This window comes from Protopterus annectens, chromosome 5.part0 (assembly GCF_019279795.1).
Source record: "Protopterus annectens isolate FY-2018-M chromosome 5.part0, PAN1.0, whole genome shotgun sequence".
NCBI lineage: Eukaryota > Metazoa > Chordata > Ceratodontiformes > Protopteridae > Protopterus > Protopterus annectens.
The window spans coordinates 1,853,519,090-1,853,536,464 of record NC_056735.1 but is presented as its reverse complement, the minus strand read 5'-3'; positions in this window follow the sequence as shown (position 1 = coordinate 1,853,536,464).

The window sequence follows — 17,375 nt, the reverse complement described above, 5'->3', positions numbered from 1 at the left end:
TGTTTTCTTGGCTTTGGAGAGTCAGGTTTTTACCTGTGCAGTTATGATTACAGGAACTTTGCATTCTTCCTGTATAAAGTTGGGCCCTTTAGGGGGTGAGAGGGGGGTAAAGTTAGCACTGAACCTATCTGCCAGGATGTTGGCAATATCAGTTGGTTCTGTATATTTATTGTCATTGTGCTGTAACTCAGAGCAGATCTGAGTGTTGCCATTGAGATTCTTGACATAGCTATAGAATGCTTTGTGGTTGTCTTTAGAATCAGTGGCGATTTTGTTTTCATAACTAGCTTTGGAGGATTTTATGTGGGATCTCAGCTTCTTACTGAGGCTGACCAGGGAGTTCCAACAATCATGGGATTTTACACTTTTTTGAAACAGCTTTTTTCTTCTGTTGTAGAGTTTGTTTATGGCAGAAGACCACTAGCTTGGCTTCCTTTTTTTGGAGGATAGCATCTTGGTTCTGTTAGGGATAGCATGATCCATGCACTCGTGTAAGTGCTTATAAAGTGCATTTGTGTAGGATTCAGCAGTCGTACCTCTATTGTCCATCTGCGTGGGTGTCGTGAAGTTTGCCACTTCTGTCTTAAGAAGCGTGAAGTTGGCTTTGGAGAAATTTTTTACGGTTGTTTTCCTAATGGGGGTGGGAGCAGGATGTGGCTGTCTAGGGTGATTAGCTTGTGGTCAGATCTGACCAACGAGGAGCTGACCTCTGGTGTGGAACACCAGTCACCCATGTTGGTGATGACCAGGTCAAGGATATTGCTGCCCCTGGTGGGGGTGTGGATAAGTTGAAACAAGGCATTGGATTTGAGGATTTCCAGAAAACGTTGAGCAAAAGAGTTGGTACATGAGTAGTTTTCCCAGTTAATGGTAGGGTAGTTGAAATCACCCATTATTTGAGTGTTGGGTTGTACCTTAATATTTTCCAGTGTATCAAGAAAAGAGGAGTGGGAATCCTAGGGCATGGTGGGAGGTCTGTAGCAAGGTACAATCTGGATTGCGGTTTTGCCCAGAGTTAGCTGAACTTGGATAATCTCGGATGCATTATGCTGAGCAACTAGCTTGGAGGTGTGGTTATCCTTAATGAATATGGACATGCCTCCACGTTTAGTGTTTCGGTCTGGGTTTAGTGGCCGAAAGGTGTGGTATGAATTATAGCCTGGTAATGCAGGGGTGCTCTCTGGAGCTTTGAACCAGGTCTCTGTCACTGCACAGATGTCAATGTTCTCCATTTTAAGGAGTGCCTTGAGTGAGTGCATTTTGAGGTTTAGACTTCTAGCATTGAGTAGCATTACCCTCAGATTTTGCTTACTTGTACCTGTTACGGTGGTGAATTTGTCATTTGAACCTTTCTAAAAAAGGCACTATAGGGGTGGCAAGAGCCTTTGCCAGTATCCGGAATTCCAAGGGCGACAGGTGCAGGTCATCTCTGGCAAAGCAGCGTGGTCTGTTGATCATGTCATCCCAGGCAGACAGATACTGGATTCCCTTAGAATGACACCAGAAGCTTAGCCAATTGTTAAAGTCAATCATTTTGTCCTTGTACTGTGGTATCATTCTGGGTGATGGCAGGATGCTACTCAGGGCTAGGGTCATACCTGCCTGGGCTACAAGATCAGAGAGCTCCTGCATGTCTCTTTTCATGTAGTCCAGGAAGGTATGTCTCAGGTCATTCACACCAACATGGACAATGACAGAGTCATATTTGTACTTGTTGTGGAGTGACCTGAGTGTGTGCATTATGTGGCGGAACCTGGCACCTGACAGGCAGCTGACAGTAACTTTTTCCTTGTTTAGCCTGGTGAGTGGAACATCTGTGTGCCTGAGTATAGAGTCACCTATGACTAGAGTGTTGGGTACGTTATGCCTTATGGGCTGTAGTTGAGGGGCACACTGAGTATGTGGGATATGTGTCATTTGGGTTGTGTTGGGGGGTGGAGGTTGCTTGCATTTCTGCTTTGGAGGTCTCTGTTGTTTGGGCAGGTTATTACTGAGAGCCTTCGTGAATGTAGGTGTGTGTTTTGTGCTTCTGTGTGTGTGTGTTTTGGTGGTGTAGGTTTTGACGGACTATGTGATGAGTGTGGTGCGGTGCAAGTGTTTACCTTCTCCTCTTGACTGTCTAGTCCAGTTTTTGGTGAAGAGAGCTTTGCTTCCAGTTTGGCTATATAAGTGCATCTCTTACAGGTCGTAGTGTTGGGTGGTAGAAGAGAGGGTTGAATGATATCATTGTAGGAGGAGAAGGTTGAATGATATCATTGTTGTGTTGCAGGGAAGATGATGTTGGGAGAAGGGTCTGACATTGATGTGGACTCACCCTGTAGTGTAAGATTTTCTCCAAACTGCTATTTCAATGAGACCAGCAGTACATAAGATGATATTTACATGACTCTCTACACAACCCACATGCACACACAGTTTGACTGCTGTGAAGTGAGAACCCCTACCTATACAGTTAGGCAATTTAGACAACACAGTAATTAAAGCAAGCACCACTGCAGAAGTCTGACTTCTACAGTGTGTGAGTGCACTTTATAGAGGATGACATTAACATTGTGTTGCAGAGAAGATGTCACTGGGAGAAGGGGCTGACATTGATGTGTACTCAACCTGTAGTGTAAAAGTTTCTCTAGACTATTATTTCATTGAGGCCAGTGGTATGTAACGTCATTCTCTATTCAATCCCAACACACACACACACACACACACACACACACACACACACACACACACACACACACACACACACACACACACACACACATGCACAATTTAACTGCTATGAGATTAGACCCCTTATCTCTCTAGTTACACAATCTAGAGGATACAATACTTAATGCAAGTGCTACACAGAAGTCTGAATTATATAATGTCAGAGTCCACTTTATAGAGGATGACATCAGCATTGTGTTGCAGAGAAGATGATGGGAGAATGATCTGACATTAATGTGGACTTACCTTGCAGTGTAAAAGTTTCTCCAGACTACTATTTCACTGAGGCCAGCAGTATTTATGGTCATATTTACACAACTCTATACACAACGCACATAGATTCATAGATTCATAGACTGTTACTAGGCTAATGACCGGAGGGAGTCTTTCTAAGCCTAGCCAATTTTTCCTGAAAGAATAATAATGTCCTTTATCTAAATAGAGCATTGAGGGCCAGGCATTTATAAGCTACCTCTATCCATAAAGAACGTGGATGCTAGGCCCAGTGTAAATTTCCTATTCCCCATCCACTGGTCTATATTGCATTTTAACTGTGTAATAGATGAACTCAGCCTTATATGCATGGGAAGCCTGTGCCATGGGGGGGGGGTCTCTGGGACACATATCTGTCCCTTCAGCATGTTCTGTTTAAGTCGCAGAGAAAATTAATGTCTCTAGACCTTGTTTTTCTGGTACTCTCTGACTTACGAATATGTAGGAGAATCAAAAGTGTGGGGTTTGTGGATGTCTTGTAAGCCAGGGATAGATCACCACTCAGTAATCTATAGGAGACTGACTAGAGGGAAAAGGCTTTAAGGTACTCTGCATAAGGCAGGTTTGTTATGCCTTTTATACTTTTTGTAGAGAGGTATGTACCAAAGGCAGCATTGTACTCTATGATTGGTCTGATAAGGGCAGAGTACAGTGAGATAATTACATCTTTGGACCTAGATGCCATGTCCTTACTTATAAGTTGTGCAACATAAAAGGATTTCCTCATCACTGTGGCCTCATGGTGATCGAAAGTAAGGCTAATGTCTAGGGTCCCTGACCACTGAGTCAACTCTTAAGCTGTATACACACACACACACACACACACACACACACACACACACACACACACACACACACACACACATCCACACAGTTTGACTGCTGTGAGATTAGAACCATATACCTATCTTGTTACACAATCTAAAGGATGCAGTACTTAACACAAGCACCACCGCAGACATCTGACTTCTACAGTGTGATAGTACTGTGTTGATAGGGTTAGTGTTTCATTGTGTTAGAGAAGATATTGCGATGTTGAAGTTTTTGGGCAAAGCCATATTTGTTGATATGAAGGAGTAGCTCTTATCTTATGATCACTAATACATACATATTGCTGAGTTAGATCAGCTAACACTAAAAAACTAAAAATGAATTGTTGTGCTTGCCTTCCCTGTTTGTGCAACATTAGGTGGCAAACAAAAAAGATTCACTGCTGAAGGAAAAAAGTGAAACTTTAATTGCACTACCCTTCTGTAGCCCAAACAGGCTTAGTGGTGAGGCATGGTCATCAGCACTCTGGACAGTACTGAGTGCATAAAATCCACCTGTCACCTGACTTTGTCTGTGGCACAAGGTGTAAGCTCAGTGAGCTAAATTAAATAGCAGAATTAAAGCAGGGTTCAGGTCTAGTCTGCATATCATTTCACAAAGGGTGTCATCATGTGATTATCATAATTATTTTTAATCATGACTATAAGACTACATAGGAATAAGTTTCCAAAATATGTTGATTGCCCAAAATGTGTCAGTATTTCCATTAAAAGCATTAGGTAGACAGCAGTATTCATTAAACTTATATCAGTTGTAGCCTCTGTTATACTTTACATGGTATTCAGCAGTGTGATACACGTCAAAGAGTAAGTGCACCACAGTATATTACTATAACTCTGTTTGACTATAGCACAGTAAAAGGATTACTATTAACACTAAGCCAACCATGGCAATGTGGTCTAAGGTAAAAAAAAACATGTTTTGCAATAACACTTAAAATACCATTTAGCATTGCATAGTACACTTGCTTGTTGCTAGACCTTGCACAAATCCTGAGGACTACGACTGATAAAACAGAAGGGAGTGAGACAGATACATAGGCAACACATAGACAGGAAAGAGACTTATAAAAACAGGCAGTAAGAGTTTCACCGACTACTGGATTAGATCTCTTGCCAAGATGCAAATTTAAGTTTATAGACATGATCATTATCTCAGCACAACACAAAGGAAATCTTACTCCATGTATATCAAAATCACACCACTGAAGGGACAGTGATAACCTATTGAGCCAATGGAAGATGTAGGTATTAGCCTTCAGCAAAGTAATGACAGTATAAAAATGTTATAAGATGAAATTTACATCCATCAGCCTATTGAATAGTCAACAGTTCAAAGGAGGAGCAAGAAGGGGTGAAGATGGAAAGAGATGGACAGAGACATATCAAAGGTTGGTGTATATAATGCAAATCTTTACAGTGTGTCCTCATTAGCCATCTGCTATGCTCTGTATCATTAACTGATGGCTATGAGGATGGGGAAACTATAGGAGAGGCAAAACCTGATTAAGACATGAGTAGAATAAGGGTAGTTTACTAATTCTTCCTTATGGGCAGGGGTGTGAATGCAAATGCTTTTTTTGCAAAAGTATTCAAAATCTGTTCATTAAATGTCATAACTTGGTAAAAGTTAAGATATATGTCATTAAACATATCATAGAATTATAACAATACAGTAAGAAATAATGTGACATACATCAGGAATCAAACTGTTGATGCTATGACCAAAAGCAATCTTTAGACAAGTGATTTATATCAACACTCCACAAAGGAGGCTCTATTTTGTTACATCCAGTTGTCAAAGAACTGTTAGAGTAACTGTTGCTAAATTTTGTTTTCATTCTGCCTTTACTCTGTATTCCGATAGCGCAGCATAGGTTCATAGGTTCATACTAGGCTATCTGCCCTGGGGCAATTATAAGCCCAGCCCGATTCTGTATGGCTTACACCACCCCTTGATTTGAGTATACTGTGCCCTTTTTAAGGTTTAGTTTACTGTGCCTCTGTCTAATAGTGACACGGGAGTAATCCCTGGGACAAACCTACGATCCCCCATCCACTTATCGAGATTCTTCTTGAAGAGATTCAGTGAGGTGCTCTGCCTCACATGAACTGGAATTCTATTCCAGAGCGAAGGGAGCCTCTGGGTTATGAACCTGTCCCTCCAGCAAGTTCTATTTATTTCTGTGCTGAGGTTCAAGTCCCTCGAGCATGTGGCTCTAAGGGATTTAGATTTACTGACGTGGAGCATGTCCATTAATTCTGGATTTGACATAGCTTTGTATGTCAGGCATAGATCGCCTCAAAGTAGGCGGTATGCAACTGAGTAGAGCTGGAGTTTTTTTAACCGAGCAGCATATGGCATCTGTTTGAGACCCTTGATCCTCTTGGTGAGATACTTTTGGGGTCTTTCTAATTGCTGCAGGTGTCGGGTAAGGTACATCCCAAAAGGGGCATTGTATTCTATGATGGGCCCGATGAGGGATGAATAAAGGGGCACGATTACCTCTCTTGATCTAGATGTGAAACCCTTCGTGATGAGGTGGGCTATGTAGAAGGTCTTTCTAACCACTTTGGCAATGTGGTTTTCAAAGGAGAGATTGCTATCAACTTGGGTCCCCAGGTCCCTAATACCTTTCTCTGTACTTAATGGGTTTCCGCCTATGTGGTAATTTGTGGGCACATTGTTTTTGCCAAAGGGTATGACTATACATTTTTTGGCATTTAGCTTTAAACCGTGGCGCTGGCACCAGTTATCTGTCTCTGTGAGACCTTTTTGAAGGATGTTTGTGTCAGCTGGAGAGTTGATTATGGTGCCCAGTTTGCAGTCGCTGCGAACTTGGTGAGCCATAGTCCTCCCACGTTTGCCTGTACCTCGGAAAAGTATATACCGAACAAGAGTGGTCCCAGGACAGAACCCTGTGGGATGCCACTTGTGACTGGTTTCGAGTCTGACATGGCTCCAGCAACTCTCACTCTGTGGGTTCTGTCTTTGAGCCAGTTTGTGACCCATCTTGTGACATAGGGGTTTATATTTAAGCTGGATAGCTTATCTATGATGCCCAGCGGGTATTGTGTCAAATGCCTTTGCAAGGTCCAGATAGGCTGTGTGGACTACCTTCCCTTCATCTATGGCTTTGGTGACTGTTTCAAAGAAGTCAACCAGGTTCAAAAGGCAGGATCTGCCCTTGACAAAGCCGAACTGGGTAGGATCTAGTGTCTGTAGGTCCCCAATGTCTTTGTTTATGAGCTCCATGATGATCCTCTCCATAGCCTTGCAGACTAAGCTAGTCAGGCTTATGGAGCAATAGTTTCCAGGGTCCGTAGAGGCTCCACCTTTGTGGAGTGGGACCACTGTTGCTGTACGCCATTCTGTGGGCACATATCCTGTAGTGAGGCTGAGATTGTATAGCTGTTTTATTTGAGGGATTAGTTCCTCTTGTAGTTCATGTAGGACACAACCTGGGACGCCATCTGGTCCCATGTAAGCAGTGTTTTTTGCTTTGGAGAGGGCAGCCTTCACCTGAGCATCTGAGATGTTTGGGAGGCAGCCCTCTGCCGGGATAGATACTTGCTCTTTTGGGGGATGGAGAAGTTTGCACTGAACCTGTCTGCCAGGATATTGGCGATGTCTGTGGGTTCAGTGTATTTTATGTCATTTAGAATCAACTCAGAACAAGTCTGGGAGTTGCATCCCAGGTTCCTAACATAACTGAAAAAAGCCTTATGATTGTCTTTGGTGTCCTGTGCAATTTTTCTCTTGAAGCTGGCCTTGGAGGATTTTATGAGGGATCGAAATTTTTTGCTAGTACTGATCAGAGATGCCTTCCCTATTAGGGATTTTGCTCTGTCATGTAGTAGCTTCCTCCTTCTGTTGTACAGTTTATTTATGGCAGGGGTCCACCAGACTGGACGCCTGCCTTTGGATGATTGGGTCTTGGTTTTGTTTGGGATAGCATGATCCATGCATTCCTGGAGATGTCCATAGAATGCATTTATATAGGATTCTGCAGTTTGGGCTGTAGTTTCCACTGGCCCTGGGGCCTTGAAGGATTCCACTTCGGTTTTGAGAAGTGAGAAGTTCGCTTTTGAGAAGTTTTTCACTGTGGTTTTCTGAGCTGGGGGTGGGGTCGGGATGTGGACATCCAGTGAAATTAATTGATGGTCTGATCTTACCAATGAGGGATATACTTCTGGTGTGGAGCACAGAATCCCCATGTTGGTAATGATCAGGTCTAGTATGTTGTCCCCTCTTGTGGGAGTGGTGACTAGTTGTTCCATAGCATTTGAGTTTATAATTTCCAGGAATCTTTGGGCTAAGGTGCTGGTGCTTGAGTAGTGCTCCCAGTCAATGTTTGGGTAGCTGAAGTCGCCCAATATAATGGTGTTCGGAGAGATCTTCATGTTCTCCAATGTTTTCAGGAAAGCCGAATGGGATTCCTGACTTTGAGAGGGTGGTCTGTAGGATGCTATAAACTGAAAAGCAGTCTTGCCCACTGTTAGTTGCACATGGATGGTCTCCGATACTTTGTGCAATGCCACTAACCTGGAGGTGTGGATATCCTTGATAAATATGGAAACTCCCCCTCCTTTTGTGGTTCGGTCCGGGTTTTGGGGCCGAAAAGCATGATACGAGGTATAGCCTGGTAGTGCTGGGGTGCTCTCTGGAGCCTTGAACCAGGTTTCTGTCACTGCACAGATATCGATGTTCTCCATACTGAGGAGAGCTTCGAGTGCGTGCATCTTGAGGTTAAGACTTCTGGCGTTTAGCAGCATTACCCTTAGTTTCTTGTTCCTTGTGCTGTCTATGGGGTGGGTTTGACTTTTGAGCCTTGCCTAAAAGGCACTATGGGGTGGCAAGAGCCTTTGCCAATATCCGAAAGCCCAGTGGTGACAGGTGCAAGTGTCCCTAGCGAAGCAACGTGGCTTGTCGAGCATGTCATCCCAGGCTGACAGACACTGGATCCCCTTTGAATGACACCAAAATTTTAGCCAATTGTTAAAATCGATCATTTTGTCTTTGTACTGTGGCATCATTCTAGGTGAGGGTAAGATGCTGCTCAAGGTCAGGGTCATACCAGCCTGGGCTACATGATCAGAGAGCTCCTCTATGTCTCTTTTCATGTAGTCCAGGGAGGTACGTCTCAGGTCATTCACACCAGCATGTACAATGACTGAGTCATATTTGTATTTCCTTTGGAGTGACCTGAGTGCTTGCGTTATGTGTCAGATCCTAGCACCCAACAGGCAGCTCACCGTGACCTTCTCTTTATTCAGCCTGGTGAGCGGGACGTCAGTGTGTCTGACAATAGAGTCACCTATAACAAGAGTATCAGGTGTGTTATTCAGCCTTAAGGGCTGTGGCTGCTTGGCACACTGACTTTGTGGGTTATGTGTTGTGTGTGTTTTGTTTTGAGACAGCGTTTGCTTGGATGTCTGCTTTGGAGGTCTCTGTTGCTTAGGTAGATTTTTATTTAGAGCCTCCGAGTATGTTTTTGTGTATTTATGTGTTTGGTTCACTGATGTGGTGGGACTATATGATACTGGAATTGTGTTGTGTGAGGTTACCTTCTCCTCCTGACTGGTTACACCACTTTTGAGATGAGAGAGCTCAGCCTCCAGTTTGGCTAAATAGTTGCATCTCTCACATATATTTGAACCTGTTTGGAGGAGGAGAGGGTTGTCCGTGTACATGAGACAGTTGTAACATTGCCTCAAAATTCCCAGATTCACCAGCTGGACTAGAGAGGAAACCATTGACTGACCTTTGGACATGCTAGAGTAACAGGGAAACTGAATTTAAGACGGACCAATAGAGGACAGGGTAATTGTACAGAGTATAAGAGTAAGTAGTGCTTATGGTTTAATAGTGCTAACTTGTAGGATTACGTAATTGGACCAGTGAAGGGCTCAAAACGCGCAAAACCGCGCAAAAGAGGGTTTTAAGAGAGGAAGATGAAGGAGTTTTGGAATTGACCCAAAATGGCCAATAAAACTACAGTTTCAAGTCAGTAACCACTCCCACAGGGGCAGGCAGGCTGCTCAATGTTTTTCACTGCCACTGATCAACAGAGAGACTTTCCTTTAGCCCAAGCAAAAAATGGCCTCACAGAAACTTACAAACAGTTCAAGAACAGCAAGCCTGTAACTTAACTTTTTTAAATCTCAGAAAAGTGGGAAAAAAGCAAGATTTTTTTTTTTTTTGTTTTTTCAGAGATAGCAGAGGTTAACAAGTATCAACAAGTTATAACAGTGCAGTAAATGACCCCACACAAGAGTGCTAGGCCAAAGACAGATAAAATGCAAGTTTTGAGAAACAAACGATTTTAAAAATAAGTGCAAACAGAAAATTCAGTAAACAGCTCTAGGTTGTGCTCTAAATACAGTTACTAATGCAGAAATCAAATTTAACAAGCCAGAAAATGCTCAAAATAGGCGGCTATGCAGAAAAGCTTAGCAAATAAACAGAGGAAAAATACTTAAAGTCTCAAAAGTGGCTCCTTTCTTCTCTCAGCGTTTTCTCCTCTTGGTGGGTGGCATGCTTAAGCACCTTTGCATGAGGATAGCTGGACTACTGCAGGTGATGGCAATAACTTACCATGTTTTGCCATAGGACATGAACAGCCATTTACCATCACTTGGCATTGGTACGCAATGCCAAAATGTACGCAAATGCTGAGAACAAAAAGTGAAGCCTTTCTTATTGGCCATTTCTTTCCATGTGTGCTGTGTGTGATTCTATTTTTGACCAGATTCAATGTGTGAAAAAAGGGGTGATAGGAAACTGGTGAAATGGGGTGCAAGGAGAGGAGAGGACATTGGAAAGAATAGAGGAATTTGCAGGAAGGTTGTGGGAGCCAACCATAGCTATCCACTTCTTCACAACACAAATGTAGAATTGTAGACACAATTTGCTGAATTTGGACTGTCATACACCAAGGGTAGGTGGCAACAGCTGAATAATGTTACAGAGCCAATTGTGCCAAATCAGTGTGTCAAGAAGGCACATGGGTGAAGTGGAGAGCTATGTATGGGTCAAAGGTTGTTTTTTTTTTTTTTTTTTGGTGGAACAAGTGCCCATTTGCTTTTTTATACTTTCAAAGAGAAGAAAGTTGGGAAAGAGGTTTAGGAATATGACAGTCTGGTAGGTACAGTAGGTGGGGAAGGAGGTGCAGGACATACAAGACAGCCAGGGATGGTGATGAACAAAAAAGGATGGGGGACACCATGACTGGGAATAGGTAGGGACCATCAGGGGCACACACACCCACATCAAGCCTGAGAACAATGAGAATCTAGTCCTCACCCTCAGAACTGTCATCACTGTTGCTTGTCTCAGTTTCCTGTGTCAGTGCCTGACTTTGCATTGTCTTGGCAATATGACAAAGCACCTTTTATACACAGCTGATTCATACACTGATGCCCCTTTCCATGAAACTTTCCATCAGCCCTGTCAGCTCTTGGCAGTTGACAAAATCCCCACCTCCTCTACTACTTCTCCCAGTAGGTACCAGTGCCCCGGCAGCCAGGGCAGAGCTACCGGACACAGATGGAGCAGGTAGGTCAGGGATTGTAGAAGCAGGGCTGACAGTTTGGGACTCTGAAGTGCAGGATATTGGTGCTACAACCTGTGGTCACTCCAGTTGCAAAGCTGGTTAAGTCTCCTAGTAACCATTGTGAGGATGTAGTACCAAACAGGAGAGTTGTAGAAGTGCTCAGAGGAGGCTCACTATCCATCCTTGTCCTGATGCTGGTGAGGCATTATGTGCCACCAAATGTAAATATAGTGCTGTTGTGGAGGCACAGGCACTTTCCATCAGGGCCTTGCAAGAAATAGTGTGAGTGCTAAACATGGCACATGCTGGCATGTGTAAATGCCTTAATCATGTGGGTAACTCATTGGATGGGATGAATGACACACTGGATTTGTCAGTGTCTACTGGGTGAGGGTTGGCAGCCATGGGTCCTTAGAGGCACAACATCCTCTGGTGTTAGCTGATGTGGCCATGCTAGATCCCACTTCAGTAGTGGCACTACTTCCACTACTCCATAAGTTATTGAGGTGCCCACACCCAGATGTGGTAGGCCGTTTGTATGGTTGGGAGCAATGACACTGAACTGGCAACTCTACTATGCACAGCTCACACCTGTCTGACATACCAGGACATAGTGCTAGCACAGAGCTTGATTCTGTTCGTGCAGACACACACACACACACATACACACACACACACACACACACACACACACACACACACACACACACACACACACACACACACACACACACACTGTTCAGAAAATAATGACCATACCGATTCATATACTTGCAAGCTAAGCAACCCTTAGTGTTGATTGGGATACATCTCCTGTTGGTGGCCCTGAAATATCTGATACTGAATGTTCTGTGTTTTTTATTCATGCACACTCACTACTTTGGTATCAGTCTTGGCCTACTGCCCCCTCCCTCATCCTGTGCAAATGATGGTGACTATGCCATGCTCTTTATTCATTGTGTTTGACTTAGGGTTGCATATATGTCTGATGCACAGATTGGATAGCTAATTGAGTCTTTCTCACTATGCTGATTTTATGTACATGTATTACAAAAGAATATTTTTGATGTTTTTGTACATGCTCATTTCAGAAGGATTTTTTTTTCAGTTAGTATTGTAAGTCATGCATTCAAATCACTGAGATTGCATTCCTGCTCGTTAACCAGGGCAAGGGCTTATTGTGCATGTCTACCTTTGTTGGTTCCCTTTGAAGCTGGAGGTTCTCTCTCAGAATCCTCATCTGTGTGTGCTGGAGGTGCTGTTCCTGCCTGTGGTCCAGGAATGTGTGGTCCTGGCCCTTGCTATCCCTGTTGTAGCTGTTTCCTCAAGATGATATTGGAGAACGTGGTACAGACTGTGAGAATTTCTGCATAGGTGCCTGGGTGGTATTGCATGGCATTCCTGATGTGTCTAGACAGCAGAAACATGACTGCAGCATGCCAAACACATGTTCTATGATGTTTCTAATTTGAGCATGGGTATCATTGTATCCTTCTTCTGTGGGTGGGTGTGCATTTCTAATGAGTGTCATGAGCAATGGTTCTAGCACATAATTTGAATCACCCAGTAGATGGCCTTGTGGAATATCACCCCAGAAAATATTGTTTAAAGCTGAGAGGTGTGTCATATGTCTGAGTCATGGTAACTGCCTGGGTTGCCTGCACACACACTGAGGATGATCCCTTGGGTATTACAGAAAATCTGGCAGTTAACTGAGTGGAATCCCTTACTGTTGATGTATGTCCTTCCCTGTTCACCAGGTGGGGCTTTTATTTCTATGTGAGTACAGTCAATGGCCCCCAAAACGTCAGGGATGTGTGGTACAGCATAAAATTACTGAATTGTTCTTGCTCTCTTTTCTGGTGTACATGGAAAATAGATGTACTCCCTTGCATGTTCTAGCATAGCATTAAGACATTGATGCAACATTGTGGAGGCTGAGGCCTGTGACACCCCTAATATATCCCATGTAGGCCTCTGGAATGTACTGGTAGCTAATATCCTTAATGCTGCACATACCTTAGTTTCCACTGGTATAGGTTCTCCTTGATTTTCCCTGGTCTAAGATGGGGGTGGCAGAGGCTGCAGAGTTCCTGTAGTGTTTCCCTATCAACCATGTATCACTCTAATATTTCAATATCATGCAGTCCATGATATGTTAAACGGGGTCTGAACACCCTTCTTGATCTTGGACGTGGTCTATCAGCAGCAGCATAGATTTGAGCCTGTTGTACATTCACATGCAAGACAGCAGCAGCAGCCCCTAACATTGTTTTTTTTCTAAGTGTGATGGTGACTGTATTCCAATAGGTTTTGGAGCTTATGGCAAATAGGTACAGTAAGTCTGCATGATTTCTTTATATGGTTCCACCATCTTGGATTAGTTAATTAGCATGTAATTATGTTAATTATGCTTTCATTAGCATACTCTGCCATTCACTTTGGTGGCTCTATGTGACTTGTAGAGCCATTTAATGAATACAAAATAGTGCACTATCTTGTGCACGTTGCACAGTGACACCACACAGCAGCAGCGTGGAGATTAGCCATTCATTAATCCAGCCTACCCAATGTTTTATTTACCATTTCATGTATTTATGTTTTGTTTGACTGAGTTGTCCTCATTTTAGTAAAGGCCCAGGAAGGACAGTTTCACAAAGTAACAAACACACAGTGACTACAAAAAAAGTCCCAAAATTATTTTCATATATTGCATAAGAAAGATGCACATCATATCCTACATCACACAGATGGCAAACAAGTAAGGGTTAAAACCTCAGAGGCTATTAACTCTGGTTATTTATCAGCACAAGGAATTTCAATCCTAGTAATTAGTAAGCTCTACACATGCCATTGTTATGGCTACCAAATTCTAGACAAAGAATGGTAATAATTTTATAGTGATAACACTAGCCTAATAGAAAATGTGTTTCAGCCAGCACTGTATACTGGATATGGAAGTAAGGAGCTGACTAAATAACACTGTAATAGAAGAATGCCAATACACCTTGCACTCATTATTATGGGATTCCACTTGACATATTTTAGTAATGAGTCTCTGGAAATAATTTAATAACACCAATGATAGATAAGTGAATACATTTTAGGTGAAGACACTAATCTCTGCTTGCTTACTTATTTTAATCTGTTTAACTTATTTTCTGTGCCTGTTTTTTAATCACCATAATCAGGGTAATCTAAGCATTTTGTTTGTTGATTATCTGATTATAACATGGTCACAGTGCTGTTTTGTTTAGTTAGAATCTAAGTAATGTTCCATTATTATGTATAGCAGTATGTGGCACCTTTTATCGTATTACTATACCTGCACAGATTCATTCATGTAGTTTTTCCTTTGCAACATTCCCAGCTGCTTATCCTGCAATGTAAAGAGCCAATACCTTATGGTATGTAGAAGGGTCCTTTTTGCTTTCAGCATATCTGTCATGAGCTACCCAATCTTTTTTCAAAATTCACATAGCTTCCCTAAGGTTTTGAGACCTCAAGGGTTGTTAATGTTAATTAAGAGGATATGGAGAATGCTGGGGGGTCTTGTGCGTTTCACCAAAATGCTTTATTTTTGATAGGTTTGATTATGTGATCTGTTGCTCAGGATGATGCTATAATTATGTAAAACCCAGTGATTGTAGTTTCTTTGGTCCTCTAGTGGGCCAACACTCACACCTCTCAACTTCTTAGAGCAAGAAATCAGGGCAAATCCATAAATAAAAGTGAGACAAAGGCCCAAAAATAGGGTTGATTTTTAAATATTGCTCAACAAACTTAGAAGGTTGATAGGATAACAAGTTTTGCATTAGCAAGAATTTTCTAAATGGTATGAAGTCTGAAACTCAAATGTCTGTCATTATTTTCTAACTTCAACCGTAAATGATTTGCCATAAATTTACCAGAAAACCACAATTTTACAAAAAACAGACAAAAAATATGAGGCAAAAATGTGGGCATTCTGCGAAAATATGTATAGTTGAGAGGTATGCCAACCCTGTTATCTAGTCATCACATTAGTAACTAAAGCAAGCACATGAGATCTCTGAACTCTGGATTTAACTCATGAGGTTGTCCTTTTTTTCCTGTAAATATCTATGCTCAAAGAAAAATTGTATAAGAAAAGTTATATAACTGACATCTTAGCAATTAACCTCACGACAGGGACAGCAGAACAATAAAGACCTGAAGAATATACAAGAACTCCTCAGTGATCAGAAATCTAAACATGGTAATTTGTTCCTCCATTGCATTCTATACCATATCAAAAAATGGTCTGCAAGGATCTATAAAGAAAAATACATTGTATTGCTTAATTAAAAGAATTGCACATCCCTGAACCATTTTACTATCATTCTAGTTTTACAGTGGTCCAGCAGAGGGCACACATGTTCTTAGGAATCCATTGACAGTTGCATTAAATTCTCCCTGTATGCATGCAGTTAGGATTTCTTATGTTAGCAGTCATGAATGTGATATGTGAGAAGAACTGGAGTTTGCTAGTGTGACTCCTTACACAATGACTATATATTATTCAGCTACGAGACAGTTTGTCCAAGTAAGGCTTAAAGAGAGAGAGCGTTCAGGACATTTGAGGAATAAAGTCTGATAGTATTGTACTCGTAGAATGGAAGAACAGCTCAAGAAACCAAAGAGCAATGCAATATAAAGAGTGCCTCTGCTTGTGCATAATAATATGTCTCCACACTTATATTTGCTCACAATGCTGTCTTGTACTTATACTGTCTGTTATTCTATAGTTAATGAATAATAATACTGAGACAAATAAGCATATTCTGATATATTTTGTTGTACTCAAATAGTGACTTAGGACTGTATGATGAATGAACCAATATATCTCATTTTCTTTTGGGTGGGTTATTAGTGATATTTGCATGACCATCAGCATCTTCCTACTCAGTAATACTGGTGCCAACAGCTGCATGGCTTAGTAACCCCTACAATGACTATGATGTATCTTATCCATCTACCTACCTTGATAGAAACATAGCCACTGCAAAACTGTGGAAGATGAAAGAAGGAAAACAGGAACGAGCATTATTTCCTGTCTCTGACTCTGGTTGCTTCCATTTGCAAAAATCCTTGGAATTTTCAACTAGTGTCAACTAATGTTAGAAGGGGAAATTATCAAACAGTAGCTCAAAATATTGATAACAAGGCCTTTAATGCAACAGGTAAAGTCCAAGAGAGGAAGCAGTGATGCAGTGTCTAAGACAGCAGGTACTACACAAGTGCAGTTTATCAAATGCATATGTTCCATCGACAGAGACCATCATAATCACTGTGTCATATAAACTCCTAGTTTCATGGGTCTGGCTTTAAGTATTTCAAAGTCCTCATCATAATGGAAGACTGATCATCAAGTGGGGGTGGTACTACTGCAGACATTGTCATGGAGTGTGGTGGTGCCAGTGGGAGCTGAATCCTTGGACAAAACTCTCAACTTACCAATCAATGACCCCATTCTCACCTACGGTCATGAACTTTGCATACTGACTGAAAATACAAGACCATGAATACAAGCAGCAGAAATGAGGCTCTTTTGCAGAGTTGCTGTGTGCAGCACAGAGTGAGGAGCTGAGGAACGCACCTTGGAGCAGAGCTACTGCTCCTCAGGATTCAGAGAATCCGACTGAGGTGGTTTGGGCAGCTAGTGAGGATGTTCCCTGGACACCTTCTATGCGAGAGGTACTAGGCAAAGCTCACTAATAGGAGGTCCCAGGGCTGTTTCAGGACACACTGAAGAGATTATATCCCTCAAATGACCTCTAAATGCCCAAACATCCTTGTTGATGAGCAGGACAATGCTGCACACCTTCTATGGCAGAGGTACCAGGCAGACCCCACTAACAGGAGACCATGGGCAGTCTCAGGGTACACTCAAACGATTATTTCCCTCAAATGACCTATGAATGTCTAAGCATCCCTGAGGATGAGCAGAAGTATGTTTCTAGGGATAGGGAATTATGGCTGTCCTGTT